This window comes from Pinus tabuliformis, chromosome 4_1 (genome assembly GCF_031772625.1).
Source record: "Pinus tabuliformis cultivar Carrire ecotype Pingquan chromosome 4_1, CPIR1, whole genome shotgun sequence".
Taxonomy (NCBI): Eukaryota; Viridiplantae; Streptophyta; class Pinopsida; order Pinales; family Pinaceae; genus Pinus; species Pinus tabuliformis.
In genome coordinates this window covers 986641308-986665928 of record NC_142303.1, presented here as the reverse complement: position 1 = coordinate 986665928, position 24621 = coordinate 986641308, and the positions used below count along the sequence as shown (strand labels likewise).

General features: G+C 34.4%; 1 non-coding gene and 1 pseudogene across 1 annotated transcript; one reads left to right on the top strand and one right to left on the bottom strand.

Moving 5' to 3' along the window:
* The window catches only part of LOC149179440 (heat shock 70 kDa protein 1-like), a 71094-nt pseudogene that overhangs the window by 11626 nt on the left and 34847 nt on the right, over positions 1 to 24621 (bottom strand).
* Positions 1440 to 1512, top strand: TRNAK-CUU (transfer RNA lysine (anticodon CUU)). Its single transcript has one exon. It is a non-coding gene; the product is annotated as a tRNA-Lys (tRNA).

The window sequence follows — 24621 nt, the reverse complement described above, 5'->3', positions numbered from 1 at the left end:
TGTGGAATTCTCACTAATAAATTACAATCTCATAGTGGCAAATAGTGGCACCACAAAGACTCAAGAGAGCATAGGCAAGTAAAGTGAGTTATTGCAATTTCCTTTATGTAAAAGAATGAGTAAACTCACTTGAATCTTATGACATTATAAATGAGGGATGTGGTGTATTTATACTACTCCATTAGGGATAAAGCATTAGCCTTAAGGAGAAAGCTAGATATAATGAAACATAGTATAATGTAATAAGGGTGCAACTACCCACTACTACCCTCAGATCAAGTCATTGAGACCCTCAACTATCCACTATTACCAAAAGGTTGGCCAATTGATACCTTCAATTACCCTAAAAGTGGGTTGGCACATGGCATGGCCACAAGTGAAGATTAAACAAAATATTTTAACAATTCAAACGAATACCTAAATGCAAATTTCAACCCCCTAGTAGTCATTCATTCCTCAAAAACATGATAAAGCACAATGTTCTTTAAAGTTCCAATTACAACTACTTATAGAAAATAGGCACCCTAAATTTTGCATATCCCGTGCCATGGCTAAACAAAGCAACATAAATATTTAACCATAGCATAACCTTTGTGAGAAAAAACTTAAGTTAAAATAAACAAATAAAAGTTATAACCTTCCATAAAACACATAAAACCAAAATAAAAGTCTAATATATACCGATAAAAATACCAAAATCTTCTCCAAAATCATTATACAAGTAGTTGAAATATACTAAAAACCACATTACAACAAAACAATATTGCAAAACAACAAAAACCTTATTGCAAAACAACAAAAACCTTATACAAATTCAATACTAAGCATAAAACCAGCCCTCCATAGAAATGTCACCAGAAAAAACTATAAATTAAAGAAAATCAACAAAAAAATATCTAATTAATAATTGGTGGAGATACTTTCAACCATCCTTCGAACTTTTTCCCAATAAATCACTCTGTAACTATTTTATTAAATGTTAATATTTATGTATTTTTTTATTTTTTATGTTCTCTATATTTATCCTTTTTATAACCTAATTAAATCCACCGTATTTAGTTATACCCATTTATTTATTAAAGCCAGTAGCAGGTATCACCATTCCTCCTGAATCATAAACCCATATTACTTTTAACTATTTATAATAACAAATGTTACCGCCTTCAGTTGACATCATACCATCTGCCACCGCGCAGAGCTTCAGATAAAAATTCTATACTTTATGATAAATAAATTTCATTCAGATTCTCACAAATTTTAGTCCGCAGCGGGAAGGAAAGAAGAATTCAGAGATATCTGAATGAAAATATACAATGCAAAGTGGCTGCTGGGATTCGAGCCCGGGTCTCTACGGAGTACAGAATTATGAAAAAAATAGAAACCCAAAAAATGAATGTTAAAACTTGTTAGAGTACATATTTCCAAAACATTTTTTTGTGGCCCGTCTAGCTCAGTTGGTAGAGCGCAAGGCTCTTAACCTTGTGGTCGTGGGTTCGAGCCCCACGGTGGGCGCGAATTTTAATGTTCATCTATTCATTTTCGTTGGCCTACTTTATACCTAATAAGTTGCTTTTATACCTAATAAGTTGCTTATTTTAATGTGATTTAAAAAGAATACAAATAAATTGCCTATTTTTTTTCCAGAGAAATAGGCAACCTATTTCGGATATTGATGGGGAAATATATCAAAAAGAATAGAAATGAAAAGATTTCAGATAAAATTGATGGGGAAATATATCAAAAAGAATAGAAATGAAAAGATTTCAGATAAAATTGATGGGGAAATATATCAAAAAGAATACAAATGAAAAGATTTCAGATAAAATTGATGGGGAAATATATCAAAAAGAATACAAATGAAAAGATTTCAGATAAAATTGATGGGGAAATATATAAAAAAGAATACAAATGAAAAGATTTCAGATAAAATTGATGGGGAAATATATCAAAAAGAATACAAATGAAAAGATTTCAGTTAAAATTGATGGGGAAATATATCAAAAAGAATACAAATGAAAAGATTTCAGATAAAATTGAATGCGAAATAATAAGTTGCCTATTTTAATGTGATTTTAAAAGAATACAAATGTCAGTGAGGCAGGGTATTATATTATAATAAATTTGTGTGTGATTAGTTTGCCATTAAGGAAACCATACCAATCACACAATAAAATAGACTCTTGTCTTTTTAATGTGATTTCAAATAAAATTGATTAGGAAATATATAAAAAAGAATACAAGTGTCATTTTTTTTTTTTTTTTTTTTAATGTAAACTCGGAAACCAATAAGTTGTCTATTTTTTTTTTTAAATTGACTCGCAAATATATAAAAAAGAATACAAATGTCAAATATTTTTTTTTTTAATGTCAGCTAGGGAAGGTATTATATTATAATAAATTTGTGTGTGATTAGTTTGCCATTAAGGAAACCATACTAATCACACAATAAAGTAGACTTTGTGTGTGATTAGTTTGCCATTAAGGAAACCATACTAATCACACAATAAAGTAGACTTTGTGTGTGATTAGTTTGCCATTAAGGAAACCATACTAATCACACAATAAAGTAGACTTTGTGTGTGATTAGTTTGCCATTAAGGAAACCATACTAATCACACAATAAAGTAGACTTTGTGTGTGATTAGTTTGCCATTAAGGAAACCATACTAATCACACAATAAAATAGACTTTGTGTGTGATTAGTTTGCCATTAAGGAAACCATACTAATCACACAATAAAATAGACTTTGTGTGTGATTAGTTTGCCATTAAGGAAACATATAAAAAAGAATACAAATGAAAAGATTTCAGACAAATTGAATGGGAAATAATAAGTTGCCTATTTTAATGTGATTTAAAAAGAATACAAATAAGTTGTCTTTTTAATGTGATTTCAAATAAAATTGATTGAGAAATATATAAAAAAGAATACAAATGTCAGTGAGACAGGGTATTATATTATAATAAATTTGTGTGTGATTAGTTTGCCATTAAGGAAACCATACCAATCACACAATAAAATAGACTCTTGTCTTTTTAATGTGATTTCAAATAAAATTGATTAGGAAATATATAAAAAAGAATACAAATGTCAATTTTTTTTTTTTAATGTAAACTCGGAAACCAATAAGTTGTCTATTTTTTTTTTTTAAATTGACTCGGAAATATATAAAAAAGAATACAAATGTCAAATATATATATATTTTTTAATGTCAGCTAGGCAAGGTATTATATTATAATAAATTTGTGTGTGATTAGTTTGCCATTAAGGAAACCATACTAATCACACAATAAAATAGACTTTGTGTGTGATTAGTTTGCCATTAAGAAAACCATACCAATCACACAATAAAATAGACTCTAATAACCATTTCGACAATATTTTATGTTAATTCTACTATAACTAACTTTATTGACTTTAAACCATTCTTTTTCTCCTTATACGCTTAAAAAGAAACTAGACATATTGTTATATATGAGCAACATGACTAATTCATTGAGAGGGTTAGACCACTTGAGTGGTTACAAGCAAGCTGGTGTTGTCATCTAAGACTAGGGGTCAGACCACTTGAGTGGTTACAAGCAAGCTGGTGTTGTCATCTAAGACTATATACATTCCAATTTTTCAAAAGCCCAAGCCATCTTAGTCACTTTGATATCTAGCTTCTTCATTTTCATTTGTGCTCATCCAAGCATAGAATAATTTCTTGTTGCTGCTTCGACTGCTCCACTAGGATTCAACCCATTATAGTTTTAACCTGTCAATATACATCAACCACTTATATGTATATGGTGTTTCTAGTCCTCATTGTCCCTGGAATCCATTTCCCCACTTGAGCAAGTACTTCTTCATTTGAAATAAATAAACGTTCAACTCAAGTTGCATCCTCTGTGTTCTCAATTCATTGTTGGACATCTAAGGGAGTATTGATATGATACATCTGAGCAGAGCTCTTAGTAACCCTGAGAGCCCTAGATGAAGAGGGCCTTGAGCCACGTCATCGACCTCTATGACAATGGCCACCCCTACCACGTGTCATGGGAGTAAATTGACAGTAGGGATGTGTTGACAGTGTTCGATGCCACCAACAGCTAGGGGGTCTCCCCAGTGTGAAATCCTAATTAGACCTCACACCATTTGGGATAAGAGTCCCATCTAGTATGTGGGCTTGACTGCCACCATGAATGTTTCTCTCTTGCTTGTCAAATGAGGAGATGTTGAAGTGAGGTCAAGGGAGAAATGCCCATAAAGTAGGGATGAGGTCAACCTAAGATTGACGACTTGAGGGACGAGATACAATGCAACAACAACAATAATAAGACACATGCCACAAGAGGGATTAGTGATCTAAAACCATCTTAGACACACATAAGAAGAAAGTGTTAGAGGTTAACTACAAATGAGTTCACAATACGTTATTGGCATTGCGTGTAATATGGAAGCAAAGATTCAAAAGCAAACACACTTGAGATAGCAATGAAATAGTTCATAGAAAAATCACTTGTATGCGGAGGCACATAATGGAAACACTGAATAGCCATTATAACCACATGGACATGCATGGGAATCAATGCCGAAAGCGGAGAACTTCCCATTAGTGTTGCTGCAAATGCAACTACATATCCAAAAGCATCATAGCCTAGTAGTGGAACATGGGCTGCTCACACTATCTCTCAAGGCCAAAACCCTAGCCTCACCACCACTTTCTCTACTAGTTGCAAGAGTTGAGTGCCTCTAGCTCTTTAAGCAAAGATCAACTATCTATTGTTAGTCCTAGCTCTCATGCTAAAAGTCCCCTCACAATGAGGCATGAAGGTATACTTATAAAGGTGAGGTGACTATTCTCCTACCATGACTTTTTTCCTGCCCTCACGACTCTTGAGCATCCTCATTGCTCTCTCTGATCTAATGATTGTTACATGCTCGAATCAATCTTAGCATAGCTGCTAGTAATGTGATAAAAAAAGGATACAAAGGGTTATTGGAAACCCTAGAATATGTGTTTCCCATATGTTGCAATGACTTGTAGGCTTGCACAGGTTGAATAAGGTAGCGATGTCCATTTGTCATGCGTCGAATGTACATTCACCTACAATTGCATATGTCATCGACATCTAGATGTAGAATGTATGTCAGTTGTCCTTGCACCTCACGTTCATGGAATTGATCTTTCAACTAATATCATGTGTCCAAGAAGTATAGAGAGAAATTCTTCCTCAGGCATCAGTGCTACAAGCCCACAAATGTTAATTAAGAATTCAAATATTAATCAAATAAGATATAACTATCACATCCTAACAAAATAATCTAATGAGAGATCATAGCCCTAAGATAATGATTTCCAAATAGTTGACTTGTTCATCCTCTGCCCCTTATCATGGTGGTCGTTGTCAATTTTCTGAGGGATTCATGTTCCTTTTACTACATTTTAAATGTGATATGTTGTCTTGGTATCCCTTCATTTCAGTGGATGTTCATGGTTTTCTTCAATACAGGGCTAGAACTCCTTTGCAATGTACTTGGCTTTGTCTATTTGCAGCACCCACCTTGCATACTTCCAACGCATGTGTCATTGTGTTATTGTAATATTACATTGCCTTTGTATTCCTGTATTGAGTTCCTGATTGTGCGCATAGCATAATATGCTCAAGCCTTCATATGTTTGTTTTGTTGTCACCAAAATGATTGGGAAAAACCATTTATATGTTTGACATATTATACATGTCTTTGGTCCTATTGTTCGTGTCTTTGGTCATTGCACCATGCTAACAACATTAAATATTCCCTTTAAATCTACTAGCATCCCTTTGAATTGTCTTCATGCATAAAGCTTCACCTTCTCTTGCATACAATTCTACCCCAAAATTCTTGTGTATCTTTGCACTCCATAGCCAAATTTGTGTGCAAAACAATTTAACTTAGGAGAAGAAACGATAGTTGCTATGGGGCATTTAAGCTTTAAGTAGTGCTTGAAATAAGGAACATGGGAAAGTTCCTCATTGTAGTTTTGTTTGGCATATGGCAGTTAGTCCCATCTCCTTTGTTCCTTAGCATATTGGTTATCGGTTGCAAAGTTGAGTGTAAATGTAAGTCGCAGGTCCAAGGGTTAGGGGAGGTCACATTTTGGGAAAGCGATGACCTAACAACGACCTACAACCTCATAAAATCGTCCAGTCACAACAATAGTTGAGGATGGGGTCATAATTATGGAACTAAGGAAATTGTGCGACTTGCGATCTAAGGATGGTTGCACTTCATCGTTATGTTGTAGGTCGTATTATGTATGAACAAAACAAGTCACATTCCATATGGGCTATGGAGGTCGTAGTGTGGATAGGTCAATGAAGGTTGTAAAATGGGAGGGGTCGCAAGAACGCAACAAAGGCGAGGTTGCAAGGTCACAATAAAGGCGAGGTTTCCATGATCATTGAATTTTCAACTGGGGTTTTGTGAGTTAGCGACCTCGGGAGAGGTCACATAGTCACATGATGAGCTTGTTCGCATGAATTGTCAACTATTCCAAATGTAGTTTTGGAGCCCTACAACTTTAAGGGATCAACACGACCTTTCTCAACACCCTTTTCATTATGTTGCATTGCACGAAATTGTATCTAGCCTATGTTGGCAAGTTCTTTTCCCACCATTGTTTCCCTTTCAAGCTCAACTAAAGCAGGGTTTTTTCAAATCTTGTATATGGAACCATTCTAAAAGAATCACTGTATACCCCTGATCCAAAATATCACAACAATTGAGGTCAAACTGCTTATGCCCTTGCATTTTGAAATAATTACCCCAAACTGCATCAACTTAGATAATTGGATCAATTGTTAATGACAATGAACCCACCATGACAATCCCAACTCCTATTTGTTCTGCTATGCTTATCGATGTCAACTCTAAGGGGCTCATATATGCTAGGGAAACTCTTGTTTGTAGGTTCATCATCAATACTTGTGTTTGAAAATGCAAAATGAGGTGGAGGGGAAAGCCATGATCTTGGCTATCTGCATGTGCTCTTATCATCATCACTTGGCTTTGTTTCAAGAATGTCCTTGTAGCTATCTCTATAGCCAGCTCTAAAACTAATGGAAAACAAACATAGAGTGCTACACCAAGCTCAAGCTCCATTTGCATAAGATATGCACAGCAATGGTGGTGTTGCCAGAGGTGGAGGAGGAGCAAAGGGTCCCTTAGCATGCAGATGATTTCAAGGAGAAAGAAACCTTTTAGATGGTGTGATTACTGGAGGTATTTAAGTTTTTCCAAGGTGATAAAAGGGAAATTTTGCTGGTGATTAAACAACCCCCTAACACACATCACATTCTCATAACAACCCCCTAACACACTTCACATTCGCATAACGCTCCAACTACAAGATGTGCACTATATTATGATGTCGACATATGAACTTTTAAAAGGGATTTGCAACCTATGCATCCTTCTCGCAAAAACGATATGCCAAATGTTCTTCTACTTTGTCTTGAGTGCATCCTTTGTGTGTATACTTCAATATTGACGTCCCTTTAATTTTTACAATAGCGTCTCATCCGTTCTTGACACAACTCCGCTTGGAAAAATGTAGCAGTCATAACCTCTTGCGCTTTTATCCTTTGTTAACTGAATGATTTTAACACCCCTTCGTTTGTGCTACCTCTTCTTCTAGCGTTGTGTCAATCTATAACCTGGCGTATGATGCTTTTGATGGCTTCAATGCTGGTGTGTTTTTTGATTTCAGGTGCCATCTCGTGTGATTGTATCTTTCCATACCTTCAACGTATGTTGTGTCCTGCACCATGCTACTCCAAGTTTCACACAAATGTCTACTTCATTCCTGTCCTATCACACCAATGAAACTACAATTGGCATAACACCTCTGTGTAGTCGTTCAACATAGAATTTTGTTGTCGTGTCCATGTGTTGTTAGTATGGGATTTTAATGCAACATATATATGAATATAAAACTGCATTCCCAAAGTCGTTATCTTAGGTATAAATGTCCATAGCTCTAGCTTGGCAGTTGCTTGAGTATATATGTGATGCGGTGACATGCATACCCATATTTTTGTCTTATATTATATTTCATATACACCTCTCCATTGCTTCTAATGTTAGACCAAACAATGCACAGCGGAAATAAAAATAAACATACATACACAACACATACAAAATCACAAAACCATAACACAAAGATTTTAACGTGGTTCACCCAACTAATTTGGGCTACATCCACCAGAACAGAGGCATCGACAATCTTATTATTCAACAGGAGATTACAACAATTTTAATTCTTCACACATACTCTCAGCTCACCCTATTTTCTCTACACTCTCTCACAATCCTCTACGGGATTACATTTCTTATAGCTGGAGTATAAAACTGAATCATAAATTCCCTCACAACAAATATAGGATGCATTAACTCCTCCTCAAAAAATACTGGAGCTAATATAACAACTAATCCTATTGTTGTCACATACATGAGATTTTTTCCAAAATTAATTAAAACAAAAAATCTCAACAATCTCCACCTTGACAACAATTAGCCTGATACCCTGTTCATTTATTATTTTTATCTTTTCTGCAAGCCAAGAGAAGCCAGACACCAACATAGCTTCTCTAACAAAACTGGTTTCGTGAACATGTCTACATAGTTTTCCTTCGTATGCACTTTTTCAAGAGAAACACCCCTTTCAGTGATAACCTGTCTTACAAAATGGTACTTGATAGGTATATGCTTAGATTTACTATGATAGGCGAGATTCTTAGCCAAATGAATTGCACTTTGACTATCAAAAAATAACTTGATGTTGTCCTGTAACCTACCAAAATCACCAATCAAACCTTTCAACCAAACCGCTTCTTTGCAAGCATGCGAAGCAGCTATGTATTCTGCTTCAGTAGTGGATAAAGCAACAATATTCTGTAGCTTTGACATCCAGCTAATAGCTCCACTTGCAAGAGTAAAGACATACCCTGAAGTTGACCTTCTCTTATCCAAATCACTTGCAAAATCGGAATCAACATATCCGCAAACAAATTCACTACTTCTGTTATAAGTGATACAATAATCACTTGTGCCTCTCAAATACCGAAGCACCCATTTCACTGCTGACCAATGTTCTTCTCCTGGATTTGCCATATACCTGCTGACAACCCCAACTGCATGTGAAATATCTGGTCGAGTACAAACCATCGCATACATCAAACAACCTACTACATTGGCATATGGAATTCGAGACATATATTCCTTTTCTTCATTTGTATTAGGACATAAACTTGAAGAAAGATTAAAATGGGAAGCTAAAGGGACTGCAACAGGCTTCACATTGTTCATACCATACCTCAAGAGTATTTTTTCAATATACTTCTGTTGTGATAGCCACAGCTTACCATTGCTCCTGTCTCTGAAAATCTCCATGCCCAAAATTTGTCTTGCTGCTCCTAGATCTTTCATATCAAATGTCCTAGCCATCTGATCCTTTAACCTGTTGATCTCTGTTATGCTTTTGCTTGCTAAAAGCATATCGTCAACATATAACACTAAGATAATGAACATGCCATTACTTAATTTTTTAAAGTAAACACAATGATCATATTCACTTCTTATATAATTTTGACTCAACATGAAAGAATCAAATTTCTTGTACCATTGTCGAGGCGATTGCTTCAGGCCATACAATGATTTCTTGAGCCTGCAGACAAATTTCTTGTTGCGATCTTGAACAAACCCTTCCGGTTGTTCCATGTAAATATCCTCATCTAAATATCCATGTAAAAATGCAGTTTTAACATCTAGTTGCTGTAATTCTAAATCAAGTAAGGCAACTAATGCTAATATAATTCGAATTGAAACAATTTTTACAACTGGTGAAAATATCTCATGAAAATCAATGCCAGCTTTCTGAGAAAAACCTTTCGCGACCAGCCTTGCTTTGTACCTGTCCTTTGTACCATCAACACCCCTTTTCAATTTGTACACCCATTTACATCCCATAGTTTTTCTGTCTTTAGGAAGTTCTACCAGATCCCATGTGTCATTCTTGTCTAATGCCACCATCTCGTCCTTCATAGCTTCTTTCCACTTTTCACTTTTAGAACCTTCTACAGCTTCCTAATAGCACAAAGGTTCATCATCGTTAGCGGTTAAAGCAACTGAAGTAACATAATCATCATACCTTCTAGGAGGACGTTTAATTCTCGTGGACCTCCTTAAAGATGTTTCTAGTACTTCCACAATTTGATGATTATTATCTGTAGGAACTTCTTCATGATCTGCATCTAAAATATGTTCATGATCTACATCTGAAACTTGTTCATGATCTGCATCTGAAACCTGTTCGTGACTTACATCTGAACCATGTTCATCTTGATCATCATCAGTATTTGAACTGGTTTCAAACTAAATGTGTTGAAGCTTAGATACATTATCATGTTTCAATTTATTATCTACATCTGATCTTTCAATTGAGGATTCATTAAATTTAACATCTCTGTTAATGATGATCTTGTGAGTAGTAGGATCCCACAATCTGTATCCCTTAGTCCCATCACCATATCCAACAAAGATATATCTTTTTGATTTAGGATATAATTTAGAACGTTGATGTTTTGGAACTAGAGCATGTGCATCACAACCAAAAACTTTCAGTTTAGAATAATCACAAGGATGACCTTTCCATACCTCTTAAGGAATTTTGCATCCTATTGCAGTTGATGGTGATCGATTTATCAAATAGCAAGTTGTAGCAATCGCTTCTGTCCACAATTCCTTCTGCAAATTGGCGTTACTTAGCATACTTCTTGCTCTCTCTAAAAGGGTCTTGTTCATGCGTTCAACAACTCCATTTTGCTGAGGAGTATACACAGTGGTTTTATGTCTTTCAATCCCAACTTCCTTGCAATAATTATCAAATTCCTTTGAAGTAAACTCACCACCATTGTCAGTTCTTAGACATTTAATAGTTCTTCCAGTGATGTTTTCAACTAATGCTCTAAACTGTTTGAAAACTGTAAACACATCAGACTTCTTCTTTAACATGTAGACCCACACTTTTCTAGAGAAATCATCAATAAAAGATACAAAATATGACGAACCTCCATATGAGGTTGTAGGAGACGGACCCCAAACATCAGAATGGATATAATCATGGATTCCCTTACTAGTATGTTTTCCAGTTTTAAATTTCTGCTTGCTTTGTTTCCCAAATAGACAATGTTTGTAGAAATATAACTTATCAGACTTTAAATTAGGAAGTAACTTACGATCAGATAAAATCTTTAAACCTCTTTCGCTCATATGGCCCAACCTTTGATGCCATAAACGAATAGAATTACTGTCGTTTTCAGACACTGTAGAAACATGATCTGACTTTGTTCTTCCTTCTAACTGAAAAAGATTTCCAACCTTCTTTGCTTTCATTACTAGTAAAATTCCTTTATAAACTTTCATTACTCCACCTTGAATAAAGGTTTTATATCCATTAGTGTCTAGTACTCCTAGTGAAATGAGGTTTTTCCTTAGTTCAGGTACATGTCTTACATCAGTTAAAATTTTATTTGTCCCATCAAACATTTTAAGCTGAATGGTTCCAATTCCCACAATGTTACATGTGACATCATTTCCCATGTAAAATACTCCATCATTGATTGGTTTATAAGTTTTAAATCATTCCCTATGAATGCACATGTGATTTGATGCACCAGAATCTAACAGCCAATGTTGATCATGACTAGACAAATCAACTGATAACACTTCATCACTCATACCTGTCTTGGATGCCGAACCTGTATTTGTCATGTTTGCTTCTTTCTTCTCTGTTGAAGAGTCTTCTTTGGATGCTTGTTGTCTCTTCCAACAGTCCTTCTTCAAATGTCCCGATTTGCCACAAAACCAACACTTTACCTTACTCTTCTTCCCTTTCGATTTTGAACGCGAGTCGCTGTGCTTACCGGAGCGTCTTTCTCTAGAACGACCTCTAGCCATCATTGCTTCTGATGTAGAGGTTTCGGAATTTGACCTCTTCCTTGTCTCTTCGAACAACAAAGCTCCAACAACATCATCAAATTCAAGGGGTTCTGATATACTTAGACTTATAGAAGTAACAAAATGATCCCATGACTCGGCAACGAGCATAATAAAGTTATAGCTTTATCTTCTGATTCAAATTTTACTTCTATACTTTCTAATTGCACCAGGAGAGTATTAAAGACATTCAAATGATCAGTAATAGCTGTACCTTCCTTCATGCGCAAACTGTACAATTGTCACTTCAGAAGAATCCTATTAGTTAAGGATTTTGTCATGTACAGCTTCTCAAGCTTTGTCCACAAACCAACAACAGTTTTCTCTGACACAATGTTAAACAAAACATCATTCGCCAAACATAGTCGAATACCGCTCAGAGCTCTACCATCCAATTCATTCCATTCATCATCTGGCATGGTGTAAGGTTGTTTGGATTTTCCCAACAATGCCTTCGCCACGCCTTGTTGCACAAGTAGATCATGCATCTTCACTTTCCAGATTTCGAAGTTATTTTTGCCATTGAACTTCTCAATCTCAAAATGAGCACTTTGAGTTTTTGCCATGTTGTAACAAACAAAATCTCCAATTCCAAATTAAAAATGCCTTTTCTTTATACTATAAAATGCCTCTGTCGTACCGTGTAATTACAATTTGAAAAGAAAAACAAAAATTGCAGTTTTACCAAAGCGAAAAATGCTTGGCGCGCCGAAAGGGACTTGGCGCTTCCTTGACAGCAGAAGGTCCGCGCCAGAGACAAAAACGGTATAAGTCACAAAATTGGCACGAGTATACCTGTCGTTTCCACGCCAATTGGGATCCTGGCGCACTGGCGCGAGTATTACACTCGGAACCGCGTCAATTGGCACGCCTGTTCCAAAATAAATCACGCCAACCCATTCACTATCAAAATTGGCGCGACTGTTTCTGACGAAACCGCGCCAACGGCAAAGCTCCACCTTCCGCAGCTCTGTCACACGTACCAGCTCCACAACCAGAGACCTGTAGGTTATGGGCCCTCCACGCTTCCGCTGCGCCGCTCTGATACCAATTGTTAGACCAAACAATGCACAACGGAAATAAAAATAAACATACATACACAACACATACAAAATCACAAAACCATAACACAAAGATTTTAACGTGGTTCACCCAACCAATCTGGGCTACATCCACCAGAACAAAGGCATCGACAATCTTATTATTCAACAAGAGATTACAATAATTTTAATTCTTCACACATACTCTCGGCTCACCCTATTTTCTCTACACTCTCTCACAATCCTCTACGGGATTACATTTCTTATTGCTGGAGTATAAAACTGAATCATAAATTCCCTCACAACAAATATAGGATGCATTAACTCCTCCTCAAAAAATATTGGAGCTAATATAGCAACTAATCCTATTGTTGTCACATACATGAGATTTTTTCCAAAATTAATTAAAACAGAAAATTTCAACATCTTATCGCCGTAGTAAGAATTTAAGTGCGTTGCCTAATATGTCTCTTTTGTTTGATGGCTTGCATTGGCACCAAGCATTGCCTATTAATTTTCAATAGGTTTGAATGATGTGTTGGCTGCATGCCTCGCTCTTAAAATTTGTATTCATTCACCAAAGTTGCCAGTGCTATTGGCAGGTGGATTTTAGTCATAGCAGTTGTCGACGTAGTAGTGCAGCACGTCCATCACAATAGTATGTCTGTATACTATTTATATGATGGGTATGTGCATCAATTTAATGGGGTTCCATCTTCTTATTATGTGACCATGATGTGTAGTGTTCTCTTTGTACGTTGGTATGTTGCATCGTTCTTCTTAATTCAAGCACCCACCATGCCATGTATCAAAAATTTGCCTTCCCCTTGGATATAGGTGTTCTTTCTTCACAAGTTGATATCCATATATTTAAATAATCTTCCCTTTTAAGTGGTGGCTTTTCATATTGTTTAACTTCACCCTTATTCATTCAATATGTATTCAAGATAGCTCCATTTCAAAACCCTAAAAGAAAAATGGAATAAATAATTATTTTATTGAACAAGTTCATAAGTAAGCTAATAAAAACAATCCACTTAAGCCATATGCAAGTAATAGTGTAAGTAACCAAAGAAGGCATTATGAATCATGCCATCTCAAAACTCAAGAACTAGCTTAACAACCAGAGGGGTTGAAATAAAACACAATATTCCAAGATGAGAACGCTAGTACTCATGAGGGTCAAGACCTTATCGAAGCACCCACTCTCTAAACCCTAGTGTCGTCGAATGGATGAGGACCGAGGTGGATTGTAACCATTGGCACCATAATCTGCATGTCATTTGAAATGTGTATTCATAGAAAGATGACACTTGAAAGATATATCATAATGATGACGATTCAACAAGCCTCATGCATATGATAGGAAGAAACTTCACAGAGGAGGAAAGTGAGTATGAATAACATTCATCATGAAAGTATGGGTATTAGGGTTTTAATATAAATGGGTCATGGGGAGCCTTGCCAATCCAAACATAAGTTTAGTCACTGGGAACTTGACAAGCATAAGGGGGGACCTGAAAATTTTGGTGATAAGTGAAATTTTTGGGTGTTGTTGTAGCAACTATAATAGGATGTAATACACAGACCAAATAAAACAAAGGATTGTTAAAATGATATGTCACAGAAAGGCTAGCATAAGGACAACAAAGAGGGTATGTCATGAAGGAACCTTCTGAGAAACCTCTACGAGAATTCCCCTAGAGAGAGTATTGATAATAGATATGTGGTTCCTTGTCGATTGCATGATTATTTATTACTAAGGTTAGGGCTTCTAAACTTGGACCCAAATTTCTTGCTTGAAGGTGAATTGGGATGAAATGAAGCCAAAAGTGCAAGACCGAGATAAGCTTAGTCCCCAGGGATGTGAGAGAGAAGGATAGGATCTGGAGCTTGAAGTTAACAACCAAGACTAGTTGCATGAAAGTAGATAGTGTTAAATTTTCTTGGGCTATATTGTTCATTGCTTTAGATAATTACATTTCTTCATTAAATTCACCCCATTGCATCATATTATTATTCATATTTTCAACATTATTCAACAACGTATGCAATTATATAGAAAGAACAACATCATCATCAATGCAGTGGAACATAAAGGAACAATAGAAGAAAATCATTCACACATAGAGACACCAGGATTGGTCGGAGACCAGGGAAAAACCCACTACCGGGAAAACCCTTTCAAATTCTTCCTCTTATTAGATTGTCATTGAATGATTCAACAAAAGAGAGTACAATGATCTGTATCTTTATCCATACAACTATCCAACAACATCAACTAAACAATATTCATGAGATGAACCCAACAACGCTAATAAACAAAATCCTGCTTTAAAAGCCTGTGATCAAATGTCTCTGTCTACGGTCAATTGCCGAACACTATGGTCATTTGAGGAAATTTGTGGCCAACTGATAGAACCAAACCCTAGGTCCCAACTGTATGCAGAGAGTGATGAGCGTGCAATTAAAACCCTCCAACTGCACGCATGATCCCGCGTGCCTGTGGTCATAGCCGGAAATGACTTGTTACATTCCTATGGTTGGAAACCAAAACCCTAACACACATGTGAGCTTCAGACCCTGCAATCTTGGACTAGTGCGAGCGGAATTCCACGAACCATCTCAGACTTGTGCGAGCCAAACCAAAGAAAGAACAATAGAATAAAACTTCATGATGATGTCCAAATGAGGGTCACTTGAATTGTATTTATAGCCTTCCAAGGGAGTCCAATTTGCTTTAAAGTCGACTTCATCAAATATGCAAATGTGAGGCTTAATTCAAAAATACAATTTCCCTTGTCCAAATTGAACGCTTCAATAGTCAAAATTGGTTCTCTCGCAAAGAGGAATTTCATCACATGGTTGGAATTTGTCACTGAGCTACAAAATTAACAGATAAAAGACTAAAAATAGGATTGTGAAAGTCGATATCAAAACATAGAGACTACCTCAAGACCAGATGAAAAATGCTAACTTTTTTTGTAAAACCCCTCCACATACAAGGAATAAAGCGCAAAAATAGAAAAAGGCACATAGTGAAGACATTACTAAGAATAAAATAAGTTGAAGCAAATGGAAACAATAGAAAAAGGCACATAGTGAAGACATTACTAAGAATAAAATAAGTTGAAGCAAATGGAAACAATGAGAAAATAAAAAAACACACCTAATTTAAAAACACATCACCAAATAATGACATATCATTTTGGAAGAGTCCTTGCTCCTCATTCTTTAGCTTGGTTTCCGGACTTCTCTTTTGGACTCCGTTACTTTTATTAATCATTTAACCAACCCAAACTATCACCTTGATGCACTAGTACTACTTAACAACTATGAAATTCCATGCCTTCCATTGAATTGACATGGTTGATGCTCCTCCACAAGAATACAAGAATGCTTAGGGTGATGAAGCAAGATATGGCAACTCTGCATTAAAATTTAACTATGCTAATCCAATGTCAAATGGAGGGTGTCGTCTCACTCCACCTCTTCCTTATCTAAGAGACCATCATCCTCGTTATTGCAATGTTGAAGTGCCTACCATATAGAAAAAAACATCAAATAATTAATATGATTATTGATAAAATCTATACTCTATTGAAATCAATTTAGTAGATCGTTTTACACTATTGTGGTTTTTTTGGGTGAAAGCTGATTGCCCAAAATTGTTCATGGTATGCTCGAAAGAAGATGAACAAGACGATTTCTTATCTCATGGAAGAGATCAAACTATAAGTTGAGTGACATAGGATTTGTATTTCACACTCATCTTTACAATGCCCTTGACTTTTGTAATTGTGAACTATTACTATTTTCCACATATTTGGTATTTGTAATATATGGGGTAGGTGTAACATTTCAATATTCCAAAAGTATTATTCTTAAATTTTTAATAATAAAAAAATTAAATTTAAATATAAAAAATTGATGTTTAAAAATATTAATATTAAAGTTATATTTCTTCTTATATTTTTAAGAAATATTTAAACTATTTCTTTGATACTGAGATTACCTTTAAGTTGAAAATATAAAATTGAGTATCATGCATTTTAAAAGGTTAAAGCTAAATATATTGAATATATCACATATGTATATGTATTTTAAAATTTAGAAATTTTGATTTATTTTTATATTAAATATTTTTTTAATCAAATTATTTAATAAGTATTTTTTTTAAATGTTTAAGAATTTAATTATATTTAAATTTAAAAATTAAAATGATTTGATTATTTAAGAAAAAAAAATGTTAATGATTTTTTATTAATAGTTGTTTGGTTTCGGTCAGAATTTTTTACATCTTTTGTAAGTGTTTCATCAACAACATTCATAAACAACAAAAAAAAAATATTTTCTTTCCTCTTAGTCTGGCTATGTAATACGTTATTAATCTGACAAAGCCTATAAATTAGCTAAAATACTCCTAATATGGCAACATACTTGCTATAAATAATTTAATAAACAAAGAGTTTAACTAGCATGCCCAACGACACCAGAATTGGGGTTGGTTTCTTGTTGACTCTCAGTCATCTACCTCAATTATAGAGGGGAGCAATGATTGGGTCTTCTTCCACCATTACAACAACATTTTGAAGCATGTCTCCCCTCGCGGCGGGAAACACCATCACATTCCCTCCCTCAATCATTACTCATATGTTTCCAACTACACTAATCCCCGATGATGCTTCTAAATTAGCCAAGCAATGCTCCATGGAATTAAAGTTCAACAACAACGTTTCAACCTTCGTCTGCAAAAGACCAATTTTCTGATTCAAGAAAACTAATTGAACCTGCATACCAGAGGTTCTCATCTCTTCTTACCCATTAAGTAAAGTTAATATATATTTTGTAGACGTCGTGAGATAGTCCAAACCGATTAGAAAAGTCATCCTTTTGAGATCTAGGTGAGTGATCCATGATGCAAAAAAATCCACAATACACCATGCCTACATGCAATTTGATATATCCTGCAAAGATTGTAGATGAAACAACAATAAATGGGTTCTTCTTATGACCTAAGTCTAGTGCCTCCATTTCTATGGTGCGCTCTTCAATTTCAATGACAATAAGTACTCTGCACAGTAGAAGGATAAAGCGAACAAAGTTCCTTCTAAAAATTAATTACTCCAGAAAATTTGGAATATAAATATATCCATGAGGATACAAATATTATATATTAAATGTGTGAATAATAATGAATGAATTACAATGAGAATGAGAGGCTTGCTTATATATCAAGCAAGTGTCTCTTCATGAAGAGTCATGTCTCAATTAGACATGCCTTTTCAACCTAATTACTACTTAACTAATAATTATGTATGTTTATTATCATTTATATTATTTTACATTATTTATATATATTTTATTTGTTACATTGCCTCCTTCCTCAAAGAGCTTTGTCCTCAGAGCTTGTCGTTAACAAAAGGCTTGATCTCTTTTTCGGCTTCGAGTGTCTTTCTGTTTTGGAATAGTCATCCTCGTCGATATAAGCTGATATGATCTTCTAAGTGACAAACAAAATTGTCGCACTGAGAAGGGATCGGACCATCCTAGATTAATCTTCTGTGTAGTATTGTGATCACTGGAATTTTGTAACAACTTGTTAGCATAGGACTGGATTGAGATTACATCACTATTATCTAGAACATAAGTTTGTTGTTTCAGTTTTGACTGGTTCAAATATGTAGCATGGTTGATTCGTCTGCTCTCATGATTCGGATGCCGATATTGAACTTTTTCGGTTTGATTTCTCCTTACTGGGCATATGCCAATTTTTATATTTTCTTCTAGCAAAGATGTTGTTGAGATGGTTATGGAACATTCACTTGGGATGTTCATTGACTGAACTGCAACATCTATGTGTGTTGTTTCTTCAACTGACTTGTCTTCTTGAGTTGTCATATTCACTGGATCAGTATTTGTTGTTTTGTCATCAACTTGAATTCCTACATTTGATACTTCTTTCTCGATAAATTGTTGTACCTTGTTTTCTAATGACTTCTTATCCTTCTTAAGTTTCTTAATTTGCGTCAATAATTTTTCACTATGGTTTTTAAGTCAAGAAACTTCTTCATTTTTGTCAATAGTGATTTTTTCAATTTCATTTTTCATATTTTGTAATACTTTTTTACCTTCTTGAGAAATTACTTTTGAAATATCTGATATATCTTCTAGCGTTACTGAATTAGATTTCAATGTAACATCTTGGAGTGTTATTTTCTTCTTCTTATAAGAAAATGTTAAAAACTTTTTCTTAGTATTTAGAATAAAGGAACCTAGAGTTTTCATCCATGGTGATCCCAAAACAATGTCACTATCGTTAAAACTTAAGGTTTTCACGGTGAATTGTGAGGTAAAAGTATAATCTCCAATATTTATGTGTAGATTGCTTATATCGTATTGTTTGCCAAAAATATTTGTTTCAACTATATTTGATTCAGGAATCACCAATTGATTAGCACATTTAGGACTAACATAATTACTTCTTTCAGTAGGACTGATAGAGATTATGATGTCTCTTCCTGCGAGTGATCCTTTGATGTTAAATAGTGTGCAAACACATGTACTATGGGTTTCAGGAAACCTTTCATTACTAGTCTCCATTTTTGTCTTGATGTTTTTACGTAAACAATATGTCAACTGGAGCTATTTTTATTATAAAATATCACTTATTTCTTCTATATATATTTTTTCAAATATTCTCCTTTAATGTGGATTGTTTAAAACTTGAATACCCTTTTATTAAAAAAATACTCCTTTATATTGTTTCCCTCTATATATGTATGTATTTCTTTATATTAAGACCCCTTTTCAAAATAACTTTATTATCTTATAATAATAATAGTTTCACTTCTTTTTTTTAAATAATAAATTGGTCCCTTTTTTTATATACTTAATTACTCCCTTGATAACTTTTAATGTCACCCCACTTAATATAAAAGTCACACTTAATATAAACTTTTATGATGTCACCACACTTAATAAATATAAAGGTCACGTCTTTTCATATGACACGGTCACGATGTTCACAATACTTTTTAAGTAAAAAGTAATATTTATCTTTCACGTAAGAGCTTTTGTATCCCTGTTTTTTCTTTAACTTTTAAAATACCATGGGCTATTACCATGGGTTGTTTTTAAAACCTCCTGTAAAAAGTAATATTTACCTTTCACGTAAGAGCTTTTGTATCCCTGTTTTTTCTTTAACTTTTAAAATACCATGGGCTATTACCATGGGTTGTTTTTAAAACCACGGGCTTCTCCACGTAAAAAGTTTTAAATATACTTGGTATGAGATTTTGTATCCATTTTGTTTTTTCTTTTACTTTTTTTTTCTTCTTCTTCCTTTTTTTTTTAAATTTTATTTACCGTTTTTTGTTTTGTTTTGTTTTTTATGGCCAAAGGCCTAGAAAAATGGAGAAAAGGAGAAACTCTCAAATTCTGAGCAAAATTATTCAATTGTACGACAACAAGGTTGACGAATTTCAATAGCCAAGGACCTGGATTGGAGAACGAGCTCTGTGCACCAATTAAACAACCTAGAGGACCGAACTGCTTTGATACCAAATGAAGCAAACAAATTTCCTTCTAAAAATTAATTACTCCAGAAAACTTGGAATATAAAGATATCCATGAGGATACAAATATTATATATTAAATGTGTGAATAAGAATGAACGAATTACAATGAGAACGAGAGGCTTGCTTATGTACCAAGCAAGTGTCTCTTCATGAAGAGTCATGTCTCAATTAGACATGCCTCTTCAACCTAATTACTACTTAACTAGTAATTATCTATGCTTATTATCATTTATATTATTTTACATTATTTATATATATTTTATTTGTTACAAAGGACCATACATTCAGATGCAATATTTATTTTCTACACATTCCCTCCATCTCCATAGGAGATTTGCACTTGAGGCATGTTTGAATCTCCTCAAAGTCAAATTTAACCACCCTTTCCATTCTTTCAAATTTAATGAAGAATTGGGCAAAGATCCATCTATCCCTTCTAATGCATGCCCACGCATGGGGAAGCTAGGTGGACATCTTGTTTTGAAATTTGTCGAAGAGATAAAGAAAATATAGGTATAAGAGATGAAGCATGTGTCTAGCAATAGTCCAACTTTCTGTCAGCTAAATGATAACCCTTATATCACTATTTAAAGAGAACAAAACTTTTTCCCCCAATGAATACTTTGATTTTTCATGGCAATGGTTTGAATGCTTTATTTGAATTGTCTAGGACTAATATTCTTTGTTCAAGAGAGGTTCCCTTGTTTTCCATTGCATCTAACTAGAGTTGAGATGACGCCTAACATGGAAGAACTCAACCTTCTCAAAATTTGACAATTGTAGTCATATTCTCTGCAAGATGTAAAAATGAGTCTGCTTCATATTCTTTTGAATATTTCTCACCTGTTGAATGACAATCATAGAGTCTCCATAGACCATCATTTTTCAAATTCTTCTTGAAATAACCAGATCTAGCCCTTGCCACAAGGCTAAGAATTCAACTTGATTGTTGGTTGCTTTTCCCAAGCCCCATGCATATTGAATATTTGTTTTTTCATCAGGGTCCAAAATAACCCCTCTCACTCCCACCTCCCCTAAAATGGCTTGACCAATCATTAAGTATAATAACTAGTTCCTTTTTAATCATTTTTTTTTAATCTTATTTTTTAAAGAAAAATTAGTCAATAAATTGAGGATAGTAAAAAAATTCTAAATAACAAGTTAACTTGATATATAAACTTGTCACCCATAAAGTTATGGAAGAATATTGTAGATACAAAAATAATTTCATATCTTGTCTTGCTAATTTTATAAAAGGATTCAACATCATGCCTAGAACCAAGTTATGAAAAGCATTGGAAAAACAATAGGTATCCCCTCTGAAATCTCAATAGCGAGTGATTAACATATACAAAAATGTTGTCGTTAATATGAAATGTAATAATGGTGATCAATGAGACATTAACTATATTCTTGTTAAGTAAACATGCGCTCTTTCTCTTGGACATTTTGGCATCTTTATTGATAAAATTGTGTATTTTTTAGAAAAGGAGGGTTGCATTGATAGTAATATAGCTGGACTTGTGGTTGATCTTCTCTTACATTGATGATATTGTATTTCTTAAAAAAACTATTGATGTGCTTCATAAACAACTCAAATTGCTCGAGGGATTTCGCCGAATTTAAAAATTTACCATTAATATTGATAAAATCAAGATTTTGATAATTAAATATAGGAAAATAATGCATACTCCGACATAGGGATAACACACTTGAAGAGGTATAGTCTTAAAAATACTCGTGTATAAATTTCAATTGAAATTTAAATTTGAACCACAATGTCAATAGGAAATTTATTGGAGGTTGGGTCATATTTTGATCTTGAAATTATATGTAGAAACACTAAACTTTGGGATTAGGATTGAAAAAAAAAATGTGACTTTCAACCATTCAATTATCCTCATTATATTATATGACTATGAATTTTTCATCTACAACATCTTCATGAGGTTTGGAAAAATTTGAGCAAATTTAAATATACTTGTATGACCTATCTTTCAAAATTAAATGCAATGTTCCTTACTCTATTCTCTTAATTCAAGTCAAGTGTTCTTTCATGGAATTCAAATCTATTATTAGATATTTAGAATATAATTATATGCTCATGTTAAGTAAGGGAGAATAAATGGAGTTAAATGTATATGTAAAGGGTAATTGTCTATGTAATAGGGGTTCACCTAATAAATGACCCACATGTGCAATAAGTGAATAGGTATATATAGAGGTCATATAGTCACTATTGGGATGAACAAATGGACATATGAATGCATTGGGGTATTTAAAGGGGATTCTCTTATTATTTGAGTTTATTGTGTATCTCATATCTCTTACTATTTTGGAGTTTGTACAAAATTTATAGAAATTGCAACTGCTCAAGATTCTAACTTGAAAACAAGAGACACAATTCTACTCTACTGATTTGTGGAATGAAAATCACAATTTATAGCAACATGCATAGACATCCAATAAGAAGAACCCAAAATACAAAGTGATTTATAGGGGAACCCAACTCGAAAAAACCCCTCAAGCATTTTTGCATTAATTGATTGAATAGAGAAACTATTACAATTGCTAGCTTCAACTCTGAGCTCAACTTGCAAAAGAATATATTTTCTCTCTGCTCAATGAGAAACTATGACCAATACTTAACTAATTATTTGCTCATCAATACTCCTATTTCCTTACGCAATTCCTGAGGAAATTGGCCCTTAAAATATATGATTTTCCTCGAAATTGATTGCACAATTCCGAAGGATTGATCACTAATTGCATGCAACCCTTGTACACTCAAACTAGTTTACAATTGATGTTACGCTGCCTTGTCATCTAAAATCTCGCTGAGGAATTCAAATTCCTTGCATACATTAGCTATTTTGGGTTGTTTAATCAGTTATCTGACACATCTCTGAGTTAGATTGTTGTCCCACTGCACCACTAACCTTCAATTGACTCTATCAATAGTTAGAGGTCAGTTAACTGAATACAACTGAATCAAATTACTAAAATTTAGAAATCACACATGCATAACTGAACTCCAAGCTCTCTAACTCAAATTTACTAAGCTAACTGAGTGAAAATATCCATTTCATACTACTTAATTGCCTCCAAGTTGTCCTGCTGATGTGGAATTTTGATTTACTCAATTTGACTAAGTCTAAAGTCAAATTGATCCTTTCTTGCTACATTTCTTAACACTCCCTCTTAGAAAGAAAGGGATTTCTATCGACCTTACCCTGCACCTGTGGTATTTGAATTTACCTCTTGAAAATGTCTTTGTCAAGATGTCAAAATCTTGCTCCTTGGTTGGAATGTATCGTAGCAACATAATTATCGTCTGCACACAGTCTCGCAAATGATGATACAAAATATCAATGTGCTTGGACCTGTCATGAAATACCAGATTCTTAGAGAGCTTAATGCAACTCTGATTATCATCATAAATCATTGTCGGATCCATCTCCTGATTGAATATTCCCACAGGTATTTTCCTCATCCAGATTGCTTCACATGTTGCTTGGCTTGCAACCATGTATTCAGTCTCTGCTAATCTCTGCACCACAGACCTCTACTTCTTGCTGTACTAGGAAATAGTTGTGAACCCAACACTGAAGATATCACCTGATGTAATTTTCATGTTGGATGGAATTCCTACTCAATCGACATCGGTGAAGACTTGCAACTTCACTCCCTCTGTATGTCTATACCATAATCTATACTATGTAGTGCCTCTAAGGTACCATAACACGTGCTTTGCTGTCTTCCAATATAATTTGGTAGGCATCACCATAGCTTGGCTAAGTTGGTTGACTGCATTGGACATGTCTGGTCGCGTGTTCACAGGATACATCAGTGAACCCACAAGATGCCTATAAATGGTAGCATCAACTTCTTCACCCGAATAAGTATACTCCTTCCTGCAGCTTATAGCTAGAGGTGTGTCCATGGGCTTACAATTTTCCATGTGAAATATTTGAAGTAT